At 44.1% G+C, this 19,283-nt stretch overlaps 1 pseudogene; it reads left to right on the top strand.

Annotated features, from left to right (window-relative positions):
- The window catches only part of LOC135199054 (zinc finger protein 845-like), a 74,931-nt pseudogene that overhangs the window by 8,828 nt on the left and 46,820 nt on the right, over positions 1 to 19,283 (top strand).

Raw genomic sequence — 19,283 nt, 5'->3', positions numbered from 1 at the left:
CTCCGACGCCAAAATATTCTTCACAGCCCTTTTTCGGATGAGTCACGAACCCCCACTCATTTCGAAAAGGCCCAGAAGTCTGTCTGACTCTAGATCATGCAGCTCCTATACTCCGATCAAGTTGTCAGAGGCAGCAGGGCACTCCTCCTCGCTCTTACGACCGGGAGGAGTAACCTAGGTGCGCAGAACTCCGGTCAGTTCTAGAGGCTCACTCAGATTCCTCCCACCAATCAGTGAGTCTTCCTTATGTTAAAGGACCGAGGGTTTGTATTACGTGTCGGAACAAATCACAATTTGTCGTAAATTGTATTTTTCCTAACTATACAAACCTGAGGTCCTCATGCCATCCCTCAATCTGAACCTGGGCCGAAAAGCAAAGTGGAGTTACTGCCTAACCACCTTGTTCAAGATTAAACGGCTGTAATTCCAGCTACGCCGTAAGTACATTCCTTATGTTAAAGGACCTCAGGTTTGTATAGTTAGGCAAAATACAATTTATGACAAATTGTGATTTTTACCACCTTACCACGTGGGAGGTATACTTCTGACTGACGGTACCTAGACCCAACACTAACGTTTAAGTACTTTCTTTGTAAAACATTCTCATCTCCTGAGTTAGATAAATAGGTGGGGATAATACATTTATACATGGTAAGTTGACTATGAGTTACCTGCGTATCCTCCGTAGACAGGTCAGGCTGAATTAGATTTATCCCACCTCCATTAAATTTTATTAATTGGGCTAATTCATGTGTTCAGGGAGTGTATCGTGGTATGAAGTTTTTCATAATAAACTAATATTGTAATACTTACCTGAACACCTGAATGATTCCCACCCTCCTCCCCACTTCAATTTGATGGTGAATAATTCATTTGAGGTGACAGGCCTCTGGTGGCCGGTATTTGCAGCAGCATTGCCAACGGTAACACAGTTAACTCATTTGACTAGATTTTACCTGCAGCGTTGGTAAAGCTGACAGTTAAAATGACCCACTCAGTGGGTAAATATGTGGGGATATAGTTCTGGCTAATTCAGGTGTTCAGGTAAGTATATTACAATATTGTTTTATTATGAAAACTTCATTTTTCTGTGCTTCTTTCTTTCTAGGTTTTTACTGAATATGAATTTCTTACATTGATGAAAGTATCTGAATCTATCATTTTGCTTCAGTATTTCAAAAGTCATTTATTTGTCTGGCACGTTCACTAAGTAATCGTTTTCATATAGTATATTTATTCTACGATAAAGGAACTGATGAAAAAAAATTCAAAATTTGATATGAAAATTACAATTTGTTTCATGCAATTTACCTGACAGATATATATATATATAGCTGTATTTTCTGAAGTCCGACAGTATTTCAAAACTCGCGGCAACACGCAGTGGGCGGCCAGGTGGTAGTACCCATTCCCGCCGCTGGGAGGCGGATATCAGGAACCATTCCCATTTTCTATCATTATATTTTTTCTGTCGCCGGTGCTGTGGAAACAACTGTTTGCAGTACCTCTGCCTGGAGGATTTTTGGATTTACTCGTATTTAAGTATCTGGATTGTCTTTGGTCATTGATTCTGGATTGTTGGATTGGCATACACAATAGTGGACTGTTTTTTTTATTTGGATTGACTTTCTGTAAACGTGATGTCTGGATCAAGTGCAGTGAGTTTCAGAGTGTGTGTGAAGAGTGATTGTAAGGTGAGGCTACCTAAATCATCGGTAGATCCCCACACAGTATGTATGGGGTGTAGGGGACATGTATGTTTGTTGGATGATCGGTGCAATGAATGTGAAGGATTGACCGATGATGGATGGAAGGTGTATGATTCCTATCGGCGTAAATTGGAACACGATAGGATCAGGAGGTCTTCCTCCAGGAGCGGTTCTACTAAAGGTAAGGGAACTAACATTTCACCTGCTTTAACACCTGTAGAATTTGTATCTCCTAAACCTATGATGTTGCCTTCGGGCCCTGATTCTGTGTCTGGAGAAGGTAATGCCCTTTCTCTGATTTTGGAGTCGTTGCGTACTCTTGAATCAAAAGTGTTGGCCTTAGAAACTGGCTTGGTGAAAGTGTATGATCGTGCCCCATAATGCCTCTAGGCCTAGACCGCTATCGGACTCCCAGGACTCAGGGAGTGGATATGTCGAAAGCCGCAAGAGGGTTACGGGGGCTCCCCACCGATCTGGCGTCCCTTCGGCAGGCCATGTTGCAAGTTCCCAGGCTGCCAAGGAGCGCGCACGGGCGCGTATCCTTAAGGACTGTTTTTCGTCCTCCGAGGCGTCCTCCCGCGCAAGGGGTTGAGCGCTCGGAGAGACTCGCGTCCTCTGACAAAAGGACTTTTCGTAGAGTGAGGGACGCTTCACGTCCTATCTCTCCAGTTTCGTTGCGTTCTTCTCCGGATGCGTATGACGCCTTTCCGCCTCAGAAGAGAGGTAGGATGTCATCCGGTGATGACGCTGAGATGCGCTACAGTCGCGCTTTGGAGAAGCAGGTAGCTGTACCTGTGAGAAGGAAGGAGGCGTCCCCTCGCCCCTCGTCTTCTCGCAGGCTCAGTCCTGCTCCTTCTGTTGGTTCTTCGCCTACGAAGAACATCGTTTTGTCCCTTCAGGACCAGTTATCTTCTTTGATAGCTCAGAGGACTCGCCCAGCAGCAGTCGAGCCTAAGCGGAGGAAGGACGTCAGGCTGCCTGTCAAGAGGACGAAGCAGTCTCCTTCTCCCTCTCCGCGTTCGTCTCTTTCTCCGAATGCGTCTCCTTCGGTTAATCGCCGATCTTGTTCTCCTGGTAGAAAGCTGGTCGTCAGGACGCTTTCGTACCCTCGCGACGTCATGGGCAGGCTGCTCGACGAGACCCTCGAGAGGACGCTCAGGCCGCTTTTGAGGACGCTCAGCAGGACGCTTGCCAGGACGCTTCGGAGGACGCCGAGCAGGAAGAGGACGTGCAGCAGGACGCTCATATGGACGCTCGTAGTGACGTGTCTCCTTATAAGGAGTTCGTTAACGTTCGGAAAGACGCGTTATCTTCGAATTCTGTTCGCTCGTGTAAGAAGCGTAAGGACGCTTCTGTTGGAAGTAAGGCAGTCTCGGTCGTCTCTAAGGACGCTCATCGCCATCAAGACGCTCTGCCTCCTTCGAGCAGTAAGGATCGTCGTAAGGACGTTAGCTTAGATGAGGCTTTGCTTCTAAGCAGCGGGGGTCTTTGATCAAGGCCAGACCCGCTGGACGTACGCCCTCTCCGGAGGGCGGTCTCCTATTCCTCTTAGGGAAGAAGGAGAGTTGAGTAGTCCGGCGGACTCGATTGAAGAGGAACCTTCTTCTGTTTCATCCGTCTCGGACTACAAGGTTCTTGTGCGGCTGTTGCGCTCGTCTTTCGGGACAAGTTTCAGCCCTGCAGCTCCCAAGTCTCCTCCCTCGCAGTTTTTGTCTTCCAAGTCGTGTAAGACCCCGGAGTTCGTGGAAATGAAGACTTCGCTGTCCACCAAGAGGGCCTTGAAGAAATTCCAAGACTGGATGGATCGAAGGAAGGATCAGGGCAAGTCAACTTTCGCCCTTCCTCCCTCTAGACTCAGTGGTAAAGGGGGCGTTTGGTACGAGACCAAGGGAGACGTGGGTGTGAAGATCCCTTCGTCAGCTCAAGGGGACTTCTCTAGTTTAGTAGATTCCCAGAGGAGGTCCCTTTTATCCACAGCCAAGGTGTCTTGGACTCCTACGGAAACCGACCATCACTTAAAAGGACTGCTACGGACTCTCGAAGTCTTCAACTTTTTGGACTGGTGCTTGTGAGTTCTAGATCTGCAATCTAGAAGCCCGGACTCGCTCAGTTTGGGGGAGCTGTCCAACGTGCTATCGTGCATGGACAAGGCCATCAGGGATGGTTCGGAAGAGCTAGTTTCTCACTTCGGAACGGCATTCCTTAAGAAGAGAGCTCTGCTGTGTAACTTCACAGCTAGATCAGTTACACCCGCTCAGAAAGCAGAACTGCTCTTTTCACCTCTTACGAACCATCTCTTCCCCCAGACTTTGGTCGAGGACCTGGCAAGTAGCTTGCAGGAAAAAGCTACGCAGGACCTCTTAGCTCAGTCCTCGAGACGTCCAGCAGTTCCTTCCACGTCCTCGTTTGTACGACCTCCGAAGAAGGTTAAACCTTTCGTGGGGCTCCTCCCTTGAGAGCAGCTCCTCGAGGGAGAGGGCTTTCAAGAGGAAGAGCTTCCTTTATGCCCAAGACATCGAAATGAAGATTATGTCCTTCAGAGACCAGTCGGAGCCAGCTGACTGAAGTTGCGGGAGCATGGAGAGAGAGAGATACGGACCCTTGGTCCCTCATGATCGTGGAGCAGGGTTACAAGATCCCTTTTTGATCCTCCTCCTCTATCCACGACTCCCAGAGACCTTTCTCTGTCATATCAGGAGAGAAAAAACGGATTCTGTTCGATCATTAGATCAAATGATCGAAAAAAGAGCGGTGGAGCAGGTCGTGGACCTGGGGTCACCAGGATTTTACAACAGGATTTTCCTGGTACCGAAGCAGTCGTTGGGTTGGCGTCCAGTCCTAGACGTAAGCAGGCTCAATCTTTTTGTAGAAAAGATCAAATTCAAAATGGAGACGCCTCAGTCTGTTCTAGGAGCCTTGAGACCGGGCGACTGGATGGTGTCCTTAGACCTGCAGGACGTGTACTTTCACATTCCAATCCACCCTCTTTCAAGAAAATACCTAAGATTCGTTTTAGGCAACAAAGTCTGGCAGTTCAAAGCCCTTTGTTTCGGCTTGAGCACGGCTCCGATGGTTTTTACCGTCATCATGAAGAATGTGGCGAGGTGGTTACACTCTTCGGGGATAAGAGTTTCCCTATACCTCGACGATTGGCTTGTCAGAGCGTCGTCGAAGGAGAAATGTCTGAAGGACCTTCAGTTAACATTAGCCTTAGCGAAGTCCTGGGACTCCTTGTCAACCAAATCGAAAAAGTCACATCTGACCCCGACACAGTCCATCGTGTATCTGGGGATTCAGATGGATTCAGTGGCTTTTCGGGCGTTTCCGTCCCAGGAACGTCAGCGGCTAGGCTTAGAGAAAATCTCAGCCTTCTTGGGGAAAGAGACTTGCTCGGCGAGGGAATGGATGAGTCTGCTGGGCACCATTTCCTCGCTGGAAAGGTTTGTTTCCTTGGGAAGACTGCACCTCAGGCCTCTCCAGTTTTTCCTTGCGGACGAATGGAAGGCCAAGAACGATCTCAATGCGATCTTGAAGATCTCAGAGTCGGTGAAAAGCCATCTAAGATGGTGGTTCAATCCTCAGAAGTTACAAGAGGGGTTTGGGGTTATCCCTAAATCTTCGAGCCCCGACCTAGTGTTGTTTTCAGACGCTTCCATTTCGGGCTGGGGAGCAACACTAGGAGGGGAAGAAGTGTCAGGCTCCTGGAGAGGGGAACAGGCAGTCTGGCACATCAATGTCAAAGAACTGGCAGCGATCTTCCTGTCGCTGCAGTTCTTCGAAGAGAAATTGACAAACAAAGTTATCCAAGTCAATTCGGACAACACCACAGCCCTCGCATATTTGAAGAATCAGGGAGGAACACACTCCCGGACTCTGTTTCACCTGGCAAAGGAGATTCTGCTGTGGGCAAGGGTGAGAAAGATCACGATCCTGACGAGATTCATCGCAGGAGTGCAGAATGTCAGGGCGGACCTTCTCAGTCGATAGGACCAAATCCTGCCGACAGAATGGATCTTGGATCAAGACGTGTGTCAGGAGCTTTGGAAGTTGTGGGGACGTCCTCTGGTCGACCTATTCGCGAAGTCGAGGATGAAGAGGCTTTCTCTGTATTGCTCCCCGGTCCTAGATCCAGGAGCAATCGCTGTGGATGCATTGCTCTGGAGTTGGACGGGCCTAGACCTTTATGCCTTCCCACCATTCAAGATCATGGGGGAAGTCATGAGGAAGTTTGCGGCTTCAGAAGGGACAATGTTGACCCTGATCGCCCCGATGTGGCCGGCGAGAGAATGGTTCACAGAGGTCATGTCATTCTTGTAGAATTCCGAGGACGTTGCCCTGGAGGAAAGATCTACTCAAACAGCCTCACTTCGAAAGGTATCACCAAAAACCTCTCCGCTCTGGGTCTGACTGCGTTCAGGACTATCGAAAAGTTGGCCACAGCAGAGAGGTTTTTTGAAAACAGCTGCAAAAGCAATCGCAAATGCAAGAAAAGCCTCTACAAGAGCTGTCTACCAATCGAAGTGGGCTTCCTTCAGGGCATGGTGTAGAAAGGAGGGAGTTTCCTCTTCCACGACCTCTGTGAGCCAGATAACCGATTTTCTACTTTTCTTAAGAAACGTGCAGAAATTGGCAGTCCCGACCATCAAGGGATACAAGAGCATGTTGTCAGCAGTTTTTAGGCACAGAGGCCTGGACCTCTCTGACAACAGGGATCTTCACGACCTCTTGAAATCGTTCGAGACTACGAAGATTCCTCAGGCGAGGCCGCCTTCATGGAACCTTGACGTGGTTCTTAGGACTATTGATGTCAAGTCCGTTTTGAACCGCTTCACTCAGCGTCTCTTCGGAACTTGACAAAGAAGGCTCTTTTCCTAACTTCTCTGGCGACGGCGAAGAGAGTTAGCGAAATCCAAGCTTTTAGTAGCCAAGTGGGCTTCAAAGGAGACAACGCTGTCTGCTCTTTGATTCCAACTTTCTTGGCTAAAAACGAGAACCCGTCTAACCCTTGGCCAAAGAGCTTCGAGATTAAGGGTATGTCGAGTCTGGTGGGCCAAGAACCAGAGAGAGTCCTGTGCCCTGTCAGGGCTCTCAAGTTCTATGTTCATAGAACGAAGGAGGTACGAGGTCCCTCAGGTAATCTCTGGTGCTCTGTGAAGAGACCGGAATTACCTTTGTCAAAGAATGCTGTGGCTTTCTTTCTGAGGGACGTCATTAAAGAGGCTCATTCATCTTGCCAGAAGACTGATTTGAGCCTCTTGCGAGTGAAAGCTCACGAGGTCAGAGCTGTCGCTACCTCTCTTGCCTTCCAAAAGAATATGTCAATCAAGGACATCCTTGATGGCACCTTTTGGAGGAGCAATTCTGTATTCGCCTCACATTACTTAAGAGATGTGAGAACGATTTACGAGGACTGTAGTTCTCTTGGACCATACGTTTCTGCAGACACAGTCTTGGGGGCTGGAGGTAGCTCTTTCCCTATCCCTTAGTTAGGAGTTAGGTTAGTTTTAATATGTTTTGCGTTTTTGGTTGTTGGTGAGATCTTGTGTGAAGATCTCCCATTCTTTAGATTAACTTTCAGGGGATTTTTGGTCTAGTTGGTCAGGTGGTGGTCAGTTGCTTCATAGCCCTCTTATGTATGGTTCGATGGTCTTGTCACGTTGAGGTCACGCCCCCGTTGACAGAGCATCCAGAGCGCACCAGCACTACAGGTCTCCACCTGGCTGGCATTTCTGATTGAGCAGAAGCAGGCTCAAGTGACAGTAATCACAGAGTCTACTTTGCTAAACAGGTGAGGAACCAAGATGTACATCTATATACTTAATTTAGTTTCCTACAAATCCTATTTCTGTCTCTTCACCCACCATCCGAAAAGGTGGGATTCAGCTATATATATATCTGTCAGGTAAGTTGCATGAACAAAATGTTATTGTTATAATACAATTAAGTTTGTTCATACTTACCTGGCAGATATATATAATTAACCCTCTTACGCCGAAGCGGTAAAAAAAAAATTTTCTCCCTCCCGTGTGCCGGAGGTGTTTCAGAGTGAGCGCGGAAGCGGAAAAAATATTTTTTTCAAAAAATCACAGCGCGGTTAGTTTTCAAGATTAAGAGTTAATTTTTCGCTCCTTTTTTTGTCATTGGCTGAAGTTTAGTATGCAACCATCAGAAATGAAAAAAATGATCATTATCATATATAAATAATGCAATATATGATAGCGCAAAAACGAAATTTCATATATAATTGTATTCAAATCGCGCTGTGCGCAAAAACGGTTTTTTTTTTTTATTTAAAGGTAACAAGTTACTTTTTTTTCTTTTTTTTCAGTTGTAATGTACACTAAATTGCGATCATTTTGGTATATAACACATTGTAAAACGATAAAAGCAACACAGAGAAATATTATCACAAAATAATGCATGAATTCGTAACGCTGTGGACGTAAACAAATATTTGTTTTCAAAAATTCACCATAAATCTAAATATTGTCCTAGAGACTTCCAATTTCTTTCAAAATGAAGACAAATGATTGAATATTACTATACTGTAAAGAGTATTAGCTTACAAATTGCAGTTTTCGACCATATCTGACGAGTTAAAGTTGACCGAATGTCAAATTTTTGTATATATATTTTTTTTATATGCAATTATTTCGGAAATAAGAGAAGCTACAACCTTCAAATATTTTTCGTTTTATTTACATGAAATTGCGCACATTTTCATATATAAAACTCTATGAAATGCCTAATATTAAACGGAGCAAATATTCCGAGAATGGGACGTCGCATTTCGGAGATTTGTGGCGGAGAATCCGCCCGGAGGGAAGGAAGATTTTTAAATTCACCATAAATCTAAATATTTTGCTAGAGACTTCGAATTTGTTTCAAGATGAAGATAAATGACTGAATATTACTAGACTGTAAGAGTTTTAGCTTACAATTGCGTTTTTTGACCATTTCGGTAGAGTCAAAGTTGACAACGTGGTTTTTTTCTATTTATCGTGATTTATATGCAATTATTTCAAAAATGAGAAAAGCTACAACCTTCAATTATTTTTTGTTGTATTACATGAAATTGCGCACATTTTCATATATAAAAACTTTATGTAACGGCTAATTTAAAATGGTGCAAACATTACCACAATTGCAACGTATGATTTTTTCGGAAAGAGTTATTGCGCGGACGTAAAGAAAATGTTATTTTTTTCATAAATTCACCATAAATCGAAATATTGTGCTAGAGACTTCCAATTTGTTGCAAAATAAAGGTAAATGCTTGAATATTACTAGAATATATAAGCGTTTTAGCTTACAACTTGTTTTTCGTTTTTTTTACCATTTCGGTAGCGTCAAAGTTGACGAAGGTTGAAATTTTGGCAGTTATCGTTTATTTATATGAAAATATCTCAAAACTGATAAAAGCTACAACCATGGGTTGTTTTTAGTTGTATTGTGCATGAAATTGCGCACATTTCCATATATAAAACTTTATATAACGGCTAATTTTAAAATGGTGCAAACATTACCACAATCGCATGTATGATTTTTTTCGGAAGAGTTACCGCGCGGACGTAAGGAAAAAGTTTTTTCATAAATTCACCATAAATCGAAATATTGTGCTAGAGACTTCCAATTAGTTGCAAAATTAAGGTAAATGATTGAATATTACTAAAATATAAGAGTTTTAGCTTACAATTGCGTTTTTCGACCATTTCGGTAGAGTCAAAGTTGACCGAAGGTTGAAATTTTAGCAATTATCGTTATTTATATGAAAATATCTCGAAACTGATAAAAGCTACAATCATGAGTATTTTATTGTTGTATTTTACATAAAAAATGCGCACATTTTTATATTTAATACATTCATGTAACGGCTAATTTTACAATGGTACAAAAATTATGTCAAAGTGACGAAATAATTTCCGAGATGTGTCACAGATACTTTTTAGTGCGGCAAGAAAAGAAATTCGCGCTTGCGCGCCTGCGTAAACGATTTGTAAACAAAACAACACCTCGATCCGTGAACTCCCAGCATCCCCCAAGGCGCGTGATTCAAAAGTTTTGGGCTGGTAGCCTATAAGTATTTTTCAGCGAATTTTAAAAAAAACTTTGTAAGTCGACGTAAAATACGTCCAGTCGGCACACGGGAGACAAAAAATGTCGACGTAAAATACGTCCAGTCGGCGTAAGAGGGTTAAGGTGCCCACCCTCCTCCCCTGAGGAGACAGTGGCATTGATAAAATATGAATAGAAAATGGGAATGGTTCCTAATATCCGCCTCCCAGCGGCGGGAATGGGTACTACCACCTGGCCGCCCACTGCGTGTGCCGCGAGTTTTGAAATTCTGTCGGACTTCAGAAAATACAGTTATATATATATCTGCCAGGTAAGTATGTACAAACTTAATTGTATTATAACAATAACATTTTTGTACCAAAGAATACTTTGTGGAAAAGGGCAAGAGGCTTTAAAAAATTCCTTTTTCATTTTCATAGACATTACTTCTGTCATTTTTTTGTTTAATTGTGTTGCATTTTCTCATTTCAGATGTAACCTTCCATCAAGATTATTGTGAACATTTCTAGAGATTTTTGCAAGAAATTCTGGACTGAGGGAGAAAGGAGACAGAGACATTCGGTATACATTATCAGAATATTCTTGTCAAGGTTAATGTCCTATTACTATGTGAAGCATAGAGTCTGCTTTTGTTATGTAGCACATTGAAAGCTATGTTAACTGAACACTTTCCTGAAGTAGATAGAGTGAAGTGAATTCTGAAAAATCTCTTGTCAGAAAAGATAGTACTGTTCATATGAGAAAGGAGCCATTTGTGTGAAATTTTGGAAATCAACTTTGTTGAAAACACCACCTCAGAAACTGAATTTTAACTCCACACTGGAGGGAGGCAGTTCAGTTTCCGTGACTCTGGCAAAGCATTTTCCCAGAAACAAATTCTCTTTTAAGTATTAAGGGTAGGCTCCAGTTTATAGAGCTGATTTTTGCCAAATTTTTTCTTTTTTTTTTTTCTTTGCTAAAAGTCCTTCTTTGGCCTAGCAGAATGCCGTGATACATGTAGAATTAGTCTCCAGCCTCTATAACGGCCCCCATGGTCGTCAACGCCCCCCTACCTGTAACACTGAATTACTGGCTATTGGAAAATAAAGCGAATTTTTATGCTCAAATGGTTATTTATCATGTTACTTCCTCATAACATCTCTCGGTAAATCATATAACATGTGAATTTCGTTTCTCGCCTATATGGCACTCTTCCCCCCCGGGCCCACAACCAACAACTCTTCTATACGCAGTTACTGATTACTGGAGAATTATGTGATTGATTGTGCTCAAAATGGTTATTCATTATGTTTAGAGAAGAATAAAAAAAAAAGTCGACTAACTCAACCCCCCACACCACCCCCATACACCACTTTATCCCCCTCCCCACCTTTACATTACCACAGATGGTCTATATATATATGAGAGAGAGAGAGAGAGTAAATTGCAAGAGGGCACCTAGGTCTCTAATAATTTTCCATTACTAATTGAATTGTCCGAATGTCTCTGAAAATATTCACATCTTCGTTTGGCAATACTTCAAGATCCATCACTCCCTAAAGCCCTCAGATATCCCCCGGTAAAAACATTAAGACAGTCGTAGGTTTCCACTGATACGCACTGAAACCTATTGAAAGTCTGGAAACATGCACTCGCTTGTATGGCAACACTTCACGTCGTCACTGATAAGGAGTGTGTTGGCAGCGACTTCCCACCCAAGCGCCTGTCACCACTTTCCACTCACTCCTGACTGCCTCAGGACGTATGCATGAATGCTCTGTTAGACGTCATTATTCCTAAATATCCTACGGCATTATACTTCTGTCCTATACAACTTTCTTCGCCTAGAGACCTTTATTTCATGTGACCAATCCTGAACTCCGAGGGCAGTGCCACAAGGAGGTAGCCATAGGGCGGGCTATAGGGGAGGTCGAAAGAAAGTGGCAAAAATTATAGGAGTTTTTTTTTTAGGCAACATTATTGGAATTTAGGTGGCTGGGCCTTTTCATAACAGCCAATAATGGCGCATCCTAGCAAGAAATATATGAAAATGCAAAATGTTTGAGAGGCAAAGGCACAGAAAAAACTTCAGAGAGAGAGAGAAAAACAACAGCCTCTCCAGTACTTCAGGGGGACAAAAAAAACAAGAACAACAGCCGCCACCCCAGTACTTCAGGGGAGCAAAAAAAACAAGAACAACAGCCGCACCCCAGTACTTCAGGGGAGAACGAAAAAGAACAACAACAGCAGCAGCCACGGGCCAGTACGTCATGGGAGAAAGATGATGAAAATGAACAGCAACAGCCGCAGCCCAGTACTTCAAGGGAAGGTCTTGAAGGCAGCGAAAATGAAGAAGATTATGACAGTGATGAAGAAGCAAGCAACATTTTTTCCCCTGCCATGATGAAACAGGCACTGAGAGGCAACTTTGGAAAAAAAATCGATAGTGAACAAGATTACGCCTAAGTACAATCATCATGGAAATGAAAATACAGCTTAGAAAAAAACTTTGCAGGCGAAAGTGCAAACAAATGTGGGGGATTTACCTCATGAGTGGACAGGAAAAGCAAACAACGACATCGCGGTGCGGCTCTGGCTTTTTTTTTGTATCACTAAATTTTCAAACGTGCCGCCCACCTGTAGTAAGCACTCTATCCCAAAACTAAGTGAAGGGCTGGAGTTCCCAAAGGATAAGATCGAAAAGGGAAAAAACTTCTTTGATGGTCAACGTTTGAAGATGGTTGATTTCGCTTGCAAAATGAGGTATAAAACAGTTCAAGACTTTGAAATGATTTTCAATACAAAAATAATGGCGGAATCAAACTTTTATACAACTGCCATAGAAATAGAAAAGAAGGGCATTGAAGACTGTGAGGAGTCTCTTCAGAAGGCAAGAGAGGTAGTGCATAGAATCCTTGAAATCGATAACCCGGATGCTGGAGAGATAAAAAATATATCAGTTAGCTGCGATGGTACCTGGTCCCATCCTGGCTTTGTAGCTAAATACGGTGTAGTATCTGTCATACACCATGACACGGGCATTTTGATCGATTTTGAGGTTCTATCAAAATATTCCCCTGCAATGGAGGTCGAAGGATGGAAAAGGTTATTTAGTAGATCAGTAGAGAAATGTAAATTTCGATACACCGAAATAATATCTGACGGGGACTCGAAAGCCTTCAATGCAGTGAGGAACGAAAATATATATGGAGAAGGAATTGCTATAACTAAGGTAGAGTGCATAAATCACGTTGGCAAGCGCTTCGAAAAACACATCAGGGAATTTGTACAAACTCAGGAGAAGATGGGAATAACTGTCGGCGGAGATCTGCTGACTAATGAAGCAATATCAGCATTGCAGAGATATTACGTGGCAGCCATTGTGAATAACCTGGGTGACGTCGTCGCAACGAGGAAAGAAATTTTTGCTACCCTAGATCATTGTGCGAGCACCGACACCAGACCAAGACATGATAATTGCCCTGAGCGATGGTGCTTCTACAAGAAAAAACTTCGTGATGGACAAGACGTGTCCAAAATTAAACATGAGGATCATGTGAAGCATCCCATTCCGGAAAATATAAAAAAGGGCCTCGTAAAAATATATGAAAGGATGGCATCACCTGAGTTGCTCGAAAGATGCACAGGAATGGCACAGAATGCAAATGAAAATCTGAACAAAGTGATCTGGTCGAAGGCATCAAAAAACATCTTTTATCAGAGCAACAGACTCCGATACCTTACTGCAAAAGCCATGATACAGTTCAACGAGGGCAAGGTATCGGACACGTCTTTCACACCCATGGGGAAAATTAGTCGTGCCACAGCAGAAAAAGTCGATAGGAAGAGGAAAAAAAGATGACAAGCATTATTAGGGAAAAAAGAAGAAAAACGCAAGAAAAGAAGAAAATTATTTGCAGAAGAAGCTAAAAGAAAAAGGAAGGAGGGCAAGAGGTATGAAGCTGGGGGGTTTTAGATTCTTTCATAATGTAGTAATAATAATTTTGTTCATGAAACTTACCTGTCAGATATATATATATAGCTGTATTTTCTGAAGTCCGACAGAATTTCAAAAACTTCCGGCACACGCAGTGGTCGGCCAGGTGGTTAGTACCCATTCCCGCCGCTGGGAGGCGGGTATCAGGAACCATTCCCATTTTCTATTCATAATTTTTCTGTCGCCGGTGCTGGAAACACCTGTTTTCAGTACCTCCGTCTTAGGATTTTGGAAACTTCATTGCCGCTAAGTATCCTAATTGTCTTTTGATTTATTTACTTGGATTTGTGGCTAGGCATACGCTATCTTAAATTGATTTGAATTTGATTCATTTTTGCATAAGATATCTGAAACTAGTTAGGCTAGTTTCAGAGGGTGTTGTCTGCAAAGATAGGGTGTGGCTACCGAAAGCTTCGGTAGATCCGCACTTGGTATGCACGAGGGGTATGGGTCTTGCTTTTTTGTTGAGATTTGTCATGTAAGGAGTGTGAGACTTTGTCTAATTCCGTAAGGAAGACGTATGATTCGTATGTACGCAATTAATCAGTAAACAAAAGCTAGGGTAGTAGAACCTGCTAACCTTCCTGTAGACTTTATTTTGCCTAACCCTGTAGTATGGCCTACGGGCTATGAATATGTCTACGAGAGGTGCTCGCTCTCCTTCATTGTTGTGAAGAAGTGCTACTTCTGTAATTGTTACTCCTAACCCTGTAGTGTTGCCTTCGGGCCCTAAAACAGTGTCTGTAGAGGGTATTGCCCTTTCTCTGATACTCTATCGATTCGTAACTTAGAATCGAAAGAGCTTGCTTTAGAGAGCAAAAGTGAAGTGGCTAAGTGCAGTGACAGTGCCCCTTGTGTAGTGGAGGGTGCGTCAGATCGGCCTTATTTCGCCTCTAGGCCGGGACCTCTGCTTGACTCCCAGGAACACAAGGAGAGAGCATGTCGAAAGCCGAAGGAGGGTTATGAGGAACCCCCACCGATCTGACATGCCTTCGGCAGACCTGAAGATACTCCCAGGCTGCCAAAGTGCGTGCACGTGCACGAATCCTTAAGGATTGCTTCTCATCCTCTGAAGCGTCCTCCCTGCGCAGGGGTTGGAGCTTTCGGAAGGACTCACGCCCTCTAAATAGAAGCTTTATAGAAGAGGAAGCTTCACGTCCTCTCTCTCTCTCTCGTTATGTGTTTCAGTGAGAAGTAAGAAGGCGAACGTCGCCTGAACACGTGTACGTCTTTCCACCGAGAAATACGAAAAAGAAGTCATAGTAGCAGGACGCTTTTGAGAGTGGACATCCGAGCTTTGTTACTGTGAGAATAAGAAGGCGTTCCCTCGCCCCTCGTATTCTCACACGATCAACCCTTCTCCTGAGTCGGCTTCGTGCAGTCGGATTTCTCTCCGAGATGTATCTCGCTCTTCCCTGAAGGCAGTTTCTCTCGCTTGTTTTGACGCCTGTCAGGAGCGTGACGCTTTTCTGCACGCTTCTTTTGACGCTCGGCTTGGACGGGATGCTCTGATGGACGCCAGGTGCGCGCGGTTGCACGCCAAGCGCGCACCAGTGGACGCCGAGCGCGCGCACCAGTGGACGCTGAGCGTGCGCCAGGTGTGTCGCCTGGCTGAACGTTTCTGTTGAACTCTTCAAGCTCTTGTTTACGATTTGGGCCTAAAGAATTTTTACCTCTACCTTCGGTGATACCTTCTACCTCACCTGCAAAGAATGTGAAGTAAGCAGTGCTTCGGAGGAAGCTTAAAGTGAACAGACAACTTCGTCTTCGAAACCCAGCAAGACCTCGGGTTTCGTGAATTCAAGAGGTCTCTGTCAATTAATATTGCTTTTCGCAAAGGTGGATGGAGTTAAGGAAAGCTCAAGGGAAGATCTCGTTTGCTCTACCGCGATAAGGCAGTTACGGGTTATGTAAAAGCTTGACGTCCTGCACGTCATGACGCTCGACAACGTTAGGTAGGATTCTTGCAAAGGCATTCATCAAGAGGACGCTCTTCAGGAAAGCGCAAGACAGGACTTCCTTTGCCATACTGCCAATAAATTTAGGTTGCAAGCTTTTTAGTCCATCTGAAGGGCTTTTCAGATGATAGTTTTTGTTAGTTCCTAGTTCGGGACTACGCTGCCGAAGTTGAACATCGGGGTCCTACCTGCCGTAAGCCCAGTCTCTTAACAGGTTCTTATTCTTCCCCTTCCTCGATTGATACGGGATGGGAAAAATAATATGCTCGACTTCCTGGATTACGTTTTTGTCAATTCAGTGACTTTCATTGACAATATACTATCGTTTTGTCAAGTAAGTGGGTATCCCCTCATTGACAAAATATCTCTTTTTTGTCGTTGTCCTAAATGGGTATTTGGGTTTTTATCTCTTTGTCCCGTATTGGGTAGTTTCATTTGACAAACATCTCAATAACGGATAAGCTCTTCTTGACAAGATTCGGAAGAGCTCTCATTCATCATTTGCAGACTTGTACAAGAAATAGACTTGTAGACTACGTCAATGAACACTTATGTCCAATAACATAAGAAGCTTGAGCTGTCCGCTTCGATTCTCTAAGTTTTGTTCATGAAACTTGCCTGTCAGATATGTATGTAGCTGTATTTCCGAATTCAGCTATAGATATGTCTGCCAGGTAAGTATGAACAAACTTTATTGTATCATAACAATATCATATTTTGCCTTGCGTTATTTTACTACTGGTTGGTTCAAGTCATATACGCTTGCTGTAGTTACCTCTTCGGATGGCAACCGAGAGGTCTATTGTCTATTATTTTATGGACATTTAATCGTTACTCCCTGAAGCCTTCCAGGAGTTTCCGATTTATCTTTTACCGTTGTATGGTAGTGTTATGACGACACAAATGCACCTCTATATTTAGCGTTTTCTGTTTCGCTTAAATATACCAGCTGAGAGTCTCTTTCTGCTCAAAAAATAACGGACCTATTTCTTCGTAGAATAGAGTAGCTGGCAACCCAGGCATAACGGTAAGAGACGACGAAAGTAAGCTGCTGTCACTGTCCTCCAGTCCAACCGAGCCAGTACCAGCTCGTTCGCTGTCATGCGCGGTATGTACGTCTCTCTCTCCTGCGGGATTGACTGACTAACCGTATCTCTGTGCGGGCGGTTACGTCTCTCTCTCCTGCGGGATTGACTGACTAACTGTATCTCTGCCCTTCAATCACGGACTTTAGCCTTAGATTGAGGGGATTTCTTACATGAATGAATAAACATTGCATTCGTTTTGCCTTACTATGTTCAACAGAGATATCTCTTACTTCTTTCGGTGCTCGTTACCGCACGGTATAGGACTACGAGTCTACCGCAACATTGCACTATTATATGCTCTCCTGCTTAGGCAAAGCGCAGACTTATTAGGGAAGTAAGCATACTCGGTGAGGGAATGGATGAGCCTGCTGGGGACCATTTCCTTCCTGAAGAAGTTTGTTTCCCTGAATAGACTGCAATTCAGACCTCTACCGTTTTTTCCTACCGGGAAACTGAAATTTTATCCAAGATCTAGGAATGATTCTGAACATCTCTCAGTGCGTCAAGTATCACCTGAGGTGATAGAGAGAAGGTTCCGGACATCTGGAGAGGGTTTCAGATGTCCTGGAAAATAATCTGAAAGAAGTGGAAGCAATTCGGTCGTCCCTCCAGTCCTCGAAACGAGTTTTTGGAACCAGTGGTCCAGATCAACTTGGATTTTCCACAGCTCTCTCATATCTTATGAAGTATCTTCTCTCGGTCCCTGTTCGAGTTTACGAGAAAGAGCCTATTATGACAACAGGCATAGAACGTAACGATCCTCAAGAGGTTCGTTACAGGATTGCAAAAGTCCGTACGAATCTTCTCGATCGACGGCAGCAACTACTGACTTCCGAGTGGAATCTTTGTTTAGAAGTATGTTGAGAGTTGTGGAGACTTAGGGACGTCCTTTCATTCATCTCTTCGCTATGTTTTAGGACGAAGAGGCTTCTTCTTCTCTGCTCCCTTATTCTCGATCCGGGAGCGGTTAGCATTACACACCATCTATGGTATTGAACGAGGATGGATGTTTAGTCTCTTTTCCCCTTTTTTCAAATGCTTAGGAAATGTAATAAGGTGATTTATGACGTCACAGGGAGCGACAATGACGCTGATCGCCCCATGTTGGCCTTCGAGATCCTGGATTCACAGAGGTCACGTCCTTCCTAGTTCACTTTCCAAGGACCTTTTCCGAGAGAGTCGGTCTACTCTAACATGAAAGGTACCTATAACCTCTCCACTCTGAGTCTGACTACGTTCAGACTATCGAGATGTTGACAGGAATAAGTTTACCGTCTTCCTTTTCGTGAAGAATGGGATAAGCTGGCAGTCACAACTATTAAAGAATACGCAAATATGTTGTTGACGGCCTTTGGGCTCAGAGATTTGCTTCTGTCAAACAACAAAACCCTTCACGATCTTTGAGTTCTGTGGAATCTCGAAACTCGCTCACCATCTACTTTTTGTCTCACCTGTTTTCTCGGAGTCAGACACTCGTGCGAGATCAGGCGACATATAGTAGCCCTGAGTTTCTTGTTGACGAAGTCGGTTGCGTTTATACACCCCCGATGATCGTGTAACATGAGACCAGGTTGGACTGTCAGGCATTCGTCCTTCGGACTGAATCGCCTGCTGCCTCGCTCCTTTCTCCTGCACCAGAAGCTCGAGTCAGGAGTTGCTCATGAGTTGATTCGCTGACGACGTTGGGTTGCGTTGATACACCCCCCAAGGTTTGCTTAGCTTGAATCGCCCAGGCAGTCCAGACACTCATCCTTCGGCGAAGAATAGTGCCTTATGGTCTTCAGGGTACAGCCTTGCTGTCCTTGATTCGTCTGACTGGTCAACTGGTCGGTCACCTGACTTTAGTACAGACGGACTGACTGTGCATGTCCAGATCGAAGCTTTCAATATGGAACTTAGATGTAGTCTGAAGTTCTTGATGTCAAAGCATTCGAACTTCTCCTACCTGTTAACTTCTTGCATGTGATCAGAAAGGCCTATCTTCTAACCACCCTAGATACGACAAAGAGGGTTAGTGAGGTTTTAAGCCATCGTCAGAAGTTTTGGCTTTAGAGAACACAATGTGGTGTGTTCTCTAAGCATTCCGTTGTGGCCTCAGAATGGAAACCCGTCTTGTCCTTGGGCAGGAGCCAGAGAGAGTCCTGTGCCCTGTCGGGTCTCTCAAGTTTTATCTACATAAAACTCAAGAAAGTCGAAGTCCTTCGGGCAATCTGCAGTGTTCCGAAAAAGACCAGACTTGCCCATATCGAAGAACACCCTGGCTTTAGTGTTAAGGAGTTCTTTCAAAAAGGCTCCTTCATTGTGTTTGCACAACGATTTTGTTTGAAATCTGATCTGAATGCACACGAGGTGAGGGCGCGGCCTCGGAAGCATTTCAACAGAGCATGGCACTCGGCATCATCCTGAGTACCATGTTTTAGCGAAGCAACTCTGTGTTCACTTCACACTCCCTGGCGGGATGGGTGTGAAGATGGCA

The sequence above is a fragment of the Macrobrachium nipponense genome, chromosome 25 (genome assembly GCF_015104395.2).
Source record: "Macrobrachium nipponense isolate FS-2020 chromosome 25, ASM1510439v2, whole genome shotgun sequence".
Lineage (NCBI taxonomy): Eukaryota > Metazoa > Arthropoda > Malacostraca > Decapoda > Palaemonidae > Macrobrachium > Macrobrachium nipponense.
Note: the sequence above shows the minus strand (reverse complement) of the source record. Positions and strands in the feature narration are given on the sequence as shown.